Genomic DNA, 5,953 nt, shown 5'->3' on the forward strand with positions numbered 1-5,953 from the left:
GCACAGAGGAGGGTCTTGTGTTCACGTGGGAGGGGGTACTAGGTGAGTGTGTAGTGTGTGCCCGGCAGGGCACAGTGTCCCGCTCCTCGCCCTAAGCGATCGGGAGCCGTTGAGGAGCTGTACGCAGCATTTAGTGGCACCGTTAAAGTCAGGATGGGCCTCCATGTAGTGGTCATGAGGAAGCTTTCTGCAGACCAGAAGGATCTTTTCTCGCAGACTCTGATGGTGTTACCCCTCTTCCTATCTGGCCTTGGTCTGGCGGTTCAGACGAGTCTTAGGGCGTGGGCTCTGCTCTTCTCCTGTCAGGCAGATCGACAGGTGCACACCTGTCCGGAGGGCATGTCTGCGTGTCGGCACATCTCCGCCCCCGGCCTTCTCTCCGATGGCTGGTTTTCCCCAGAAGGCTTCGGACCGCGTTGTCTCAGGTCTTTCTGGGGGGGCACACGCTCCCTTTTGGTAGATCACAGCTTCACTCCTGGCCAGGGGCTGCCATGGCCAAGAAGAGCCCTGCTCTGTCCTGCCTGTCATGGGGCAACAGAAAGCTTTACTCTTGGTTTTCCGTCGAAGAGAAATAAATATTGTTAGTTTGTGCCTACAAAATTGTAACCTCCCATATGTTTTCCCCAAAACATCTCCTGGGTTACGGCGTAACCCTGGGGAAAGGAGGTCAAAGGGGGAGACTCTGGGTAGGGGCCACACCTTTGCCCCTTGGCACTCACAATAGCAGGTGGGAAGGAAGGGCTGGCCCGATTTCGGTGCTGGTTCTTCCAAGGTCCTGCTGGCCAGCCGGCCACATGGGGAGGGAGCCTGAGGTGCAGGGAATGGGGCTCTCCCTCTGCTACTTCTACTTGTTTTAGCTCCGTGGCCTGGCAAGTGACTCAGTCAGCATTCAGTTTACCCGTCTGTATAATGGACATAATACCAGCTCCACCTCTGAGGATTTTCGTGAGAATAAAGCAAGTCATTTTATTAAAGTGCTTTGAACCATGTTTGAAAATTAGCACATTTATTACTTCTTTATTTTGAGGTAGCCCCTCCCTTCACACGTACTTGCTGAATAAGTGTTCGAATAGACACACGAGTGAATACATGAGTGGAAAACATGGTTCCGAAGACACATTTGGTTTTTGCCTTACTTCATAGTCCGTAACTGCACAGGCTGACACACTTCATCAGTACGCGGCATATAAACCCGCCCCCCCACACTCGCACGGATACCACACGCATGTCCTGCTAGAAGCAACCCAGTCACTTACTCGAGTGGGTAAGTGGGCACTCTGCCCCATTCTGACCACTGCTGTGCTCTGTCCTGTGCCTCTGTTCTTAAATGAGCCCATCATGGGGAGGTAGCCGCCACTGTTTTCACCATAAAAAGTCCCTCGGAAAAAGACCACATGCAGCGTTCATGCAAACTTAACTTGAAGGGTTCTGAGGGTTTGTAGAAATTGCTTTCAGTCGTATAAATCTGGAGTGTGTGCATCTGGGGTGGGGCGGGGTAAGGTTTGATTACTCTGCTTATAATTTGTGGCTGGATGAATTGGCACCCACCTGTGTTGAATGTCCCGTTGGTGCCGAGTCGTCGATGTGGCCCCCTTCCTGGCTACAGCCCCCGCAGTTAAGATGCTGTGAGTCGGGTGTGGGTAAGCACGCAAGAACACAGGCGGGTGGCTTGGAAGCTCAGAAACAGGAAAGCTTCCACTGGTTCTAAGGGGAGGAACCGTCCCTGTAGGGGGCTGGCGGGAGGGAGCAGGGAGTTGGTCAGAGATCTTTTCCCTTTCGAGGCAGGTTACTCTATCACTTCTAGATGAAGCACAGGGCTGTATTTGGTAATGCAAAATGTCGGGCTGGAGAATAAGCGACTCACTTTATGCAAACAGATTAGCATATCACATATACAGTTAGGCCTTTGCTGTTTCAGGCGTGGGGCCCACCGTGGAAGCTCACCCATCACCGTCTGGCAGGGTGCTGCAGCCAGGTTCCAGCATCTCTGGTGGGGACAAAACTCGTAGCTTGAACACTACCTTCTGAATCATTTTCAAGGTCGTTTGCTTCTGGAGACTTGAAAAAGGTCTTCTGTTAGACCATTGGGGTCATTTGATGCAAAATGGTGTCAGCAGAATCAGTAGCAGGGCTCTTTCTGTCCACGGGTAGCCCTCCTAGCGGGAGTGAAAGAAGTTCCCGGCAAACAACATGGTCATTGTAAGTGGGGGCCCTCTAGGGCCGCACGGTGGGGGATGACGACCACTGGTCACACAGTGGATAATTAAATCAGTTCCATTCACCGGTCACAGTGGCACGTGCTGGTCAGTCATGCCCCAGTCGGCAGGCGTTGGAAGTTAGGAACATCCGTGCCAGCATGCGCTATCTCTTGTCTTTTTGAGGATGGTCATCCTGACAGTGGGCGTGGAAATTGGTTCAACTATGGAAAACGGTATGGAGACCTCTCCAAACATTAAAATAGGAGCTGCAGCCATGTTCTATCATCTCTTGTGGGGACAAAAACCCTAGTGTGAACACTGCATTCCGGATCATTTTCAAGGTTGTTTGCTTCTATAGACTTTAAAAAGATCCTTGGTTGGATCCTGGGGGTGATTTGATGTAAAATGGTGTCAGTAGAATCAGTAGCAGAGTTCATTCTGTCCATGGGTTTCTTTTTCACTTTTGGGAATATATGCAAAGGAAAGAAACACACGACTCCAACAAAATATCTTCACCTTATGATCACTGTAGCGTTTCCAACAGCCAAGACAAGGAACCAGTGTCCATCAATTTATGCATGGGTAAAGAAGTTGTGGCATCTCTCCCTATGTACAGAATGGAAGAGAGACATCACAAAATGTGGAAATCTTACCATTTGCGGCAACACGGATGGACCTTGAAGGCACTATGCTGAATGAAATAAGTCAGACAGAGAAAGATTCTTTAGGATCTCATGTATACATGGAATCGAAAAACAAAAGCAAAACAAAACAAAACCCCAAACTCAGGAAAAGAGATCAGACTTGTGGTTACCAGAGTCAGGAGACGGGGAGAGGGGGAATCAGAATAAGGTGGTCAAAGGCACCAACTTCCCGTTAGAAGAAAACTAAGTACTGGAGATGTAATAGAGAGTGTGAGGACCACGGCTAGCACTGCTGTACGGTATATAGGAAAGTTGTTAAGGGGGTAAATCCTAAGACTTTTCATCATAAGGAGAATTTTTCTCTTTTCTTTTCTTTTCTTTTTATTGTGTCCACATGAGAAGACAGATGTTAGCTGAACCTACCATGATGACGATTTCACCATATATGTAAAGTAAACGCTCACCTCAAGCTGTAAGTCTTAAACATATACAGTGATGCATGTCAATTATTTTTCAGTAAAACTGGGAGGAAAGAAAGAGCTCCCGTATCTTTTTAATTTTTTTTTTAATTTTTTGAGCTTGCATCTCAGTGTTTTACTGAGACCAGTGTTGGCACAGATGAGGCACACAGAATCCAGCTGAATTCCCTAGAAGCCATCCACAAGGTTTTCCTCGGAGCCGTCATCACTGTAGACAATCCTGACCATCTTGTCCTAGTGACAACCCTGAAGGCTGTTCCGGACAGTGGGGCAGCCCCAGACAGACTTACCAGTGGCAGATTCCAGCACCGGCCGTTTGCCTGCAATGCTGACTTTGAGCTGTACCGACTCCCCCTGGGCCCACTGAGCCCAGCAACCGCCTGATCTGCTGGCTCCACCTTTTCCTAGATAAGGAAGGCACAGTTTCTGGATGGGTCCATGGAAAGGCCAATGGTGTTTCCAAAGGCAGAGAAGGTCCCACAGAAGAGGGTGGGCATCATGTCCTCTCTGTACACACACAGTATTCCCCTTCTGAGGGGCTCTGTGTTCAGGAAATGAGTCCCACCTGGGGAAAGGACCCTTGCATTCATGGTTCCTGTCTGAATCAAAGTCCCTGACCCCATCGCAATTCTTGTCTGGATCGAGGTATCTATCCCCATTGCAGTCCCTGTCTGGATCACGGTCCCTGTCCCCAATGTGGTTCATCTCCAGATCATGGTCACTGTCCCCATCGTGCTTCCTGTCCCCATAATGGTCACTGTCCCTATCGCAGTCCCTGTATGGACCATGGTTCCTGTCCCCATCATGGTCCCTGTCCAGATCGAGGTCCCTGTCCCCATTGTGGCCCCTCTCCAGATCATGGTCACTGTCCCTATTATAGTTCCTGTCCAGATCATGGTCACTGTCCCCATCGCAGTCTCTGTCCCGGTTCCACTCACGACTAGGGTCCTGGCTGAGGCTTCGAGGTGGGGAGGCTGAGGAGCGGCCCCACCACACTTTTCAGAACCCCAGTCAAAGCTTCAAGGGGGACTTCACCAGCCCCTGGGCCCTGTGCCTCTTCCCCATTTGGCCCCAGTTCCCAAACCCAGTCACTGGAAGACACAGAACTCACACAGAGGTTTCCTCTGCGGGTGTGTGCACGACTCCTGCAGATCACTGTTGCAGATATGCAACTTTGGAACAGCTGGTAAGTGGGCACTGGCCCCTTCTCAGGGTCCTTTAACTTCCCTCGAGGGTTGGAGAGTGCCAGAAGCCCGGGTTCTTGAGCTGCCAGCTCCCAACTTCAGCAGCCGCTTTGCTGGTTCTGCTGCGGTGGCCCTGTCCACCACGCTGCTTGGACAGTGAGCCTGGGACACCGCCCCGACTGGCTGTGCTGATGCTACTTGTCTTTCAGAGCCAGCAATGCCTTTTTCTTCCTCTTGAATTTGCTGAATTTGTTCTGCAGAGCTGCCCCCTCCTTGCTCAGCTGGGGGTATCACCAACCTGGTGGCTCCCCAGGGGGCGGTACCAGGGGTCCCGTGGGCTCAGGCAGTGCCTGCGTGGGCCAGGAGCTCCTGAATCTTAAGGATCTTCCGGTGACATGTAGTGGCAAAGACCTCCACAGTCTTGGAGATGCCAAAGGCACCACTACCCCTCGATTTCCACACCACCCAGAGTAAAGCAATGTAGAAAAGGAAGCTTGCTCTTCTGACGGTTTCCAGTCATCACTGTAGAGAAGAAAATGGCCAGCATAATGCATAGTACAGATTCAAACTAGACTGCAGAATCTAAGGCCAGGGAAATCACTGGAGACTTGGGTATTATTATTGGAGAAATTCTTTTGCATGAGGTATGGTGTGAAGAGTCATTTAATATTTGCAAATGTGTTGACATTTTATAATTTCATCATCCTTTTCTGTTTTTGTTTTTTTTTTTTTTTGTCCATGGAGAGGTTTTAAGCTACTTGTGCATCAAGATATATAATTCAAAATTAAGTGGAAAAAAAAACCTATCTTTTGGTATCTGTATACAAAGAAAGATCATCACTAAGTATTAACCTTTAGAGTATTTGTATGGAAAAAAATACATGTTATAAAGAACAAAAGTAGACCTGAGTTGAGATTTTTCCCATTAGGTGAATAATATGTTAAACGTAGGATGAACATGATGTCAGGATGGACATGGTGGTCTGTTTTTATAGAAAATGAAAGTATAGCACAACTTCCTTTTTAATGATTTGCAGAGACAGAAGTTCAGTTGTTGTATTATCTTGAGCTTTGACAGTATTACTGCTTTGGGGGGGGGGTTATGATTTAATCCATGTCACATGTGACTGTGTGGAAACATGACATGTGAAAACAGTCTGTTGAAGCACTTTGGTATGGCTCTGTGCTGTCGCTTATTATCAGCACTTTACAGAGAGCTCACGTTCAAGGTGATCAGCGGAATGGAGGACAACCTCCAAACTTCTAATGCCTGCTGGGAATTATGCTAGTCGAAAATTTCAGGAAATCCCTGAAAATTTTTCTCAGAATTAGAATGGAGATAAGAAGAAGGGATATGGTGATAATGATCGTAGATTTCTCATGAAGTTAGCTTTGCTCCTCCTAATAAAAAAATGCTCGTAAGGCGCTGGCTGTCTCAGATCAGCAGG

The 5,953-nt window shown here is 48.6% G+C and overlaps 1 pseudogene; it reads right to left on the minus strand.

Annotated features, from left to right (window-relative positions):
- Positions 1-3,489: 3,489 nt before the first annotated feature.
- Positions 3,490-5,059, minus strand: LOC101092234 (annotated as a pseudogene).
- Between the last annotated feature and the right edge of the window lie 894 nt (positions 5,060-5,953).

The sequence above is a fragment of the Felis catus genome, chromosome F2, assembly GCF_018350175.1.
Source record: "Felis catus isolate Fca126 chromosome F2, F.catus_Fca126_mat1.0, whole genome shotgun sequence".
Taxonomy (NCBI): Eukaryota; Metazoa; Chordata; class Mammalia; order Carnivora; family Felidae; genus Felis; species Felis catus.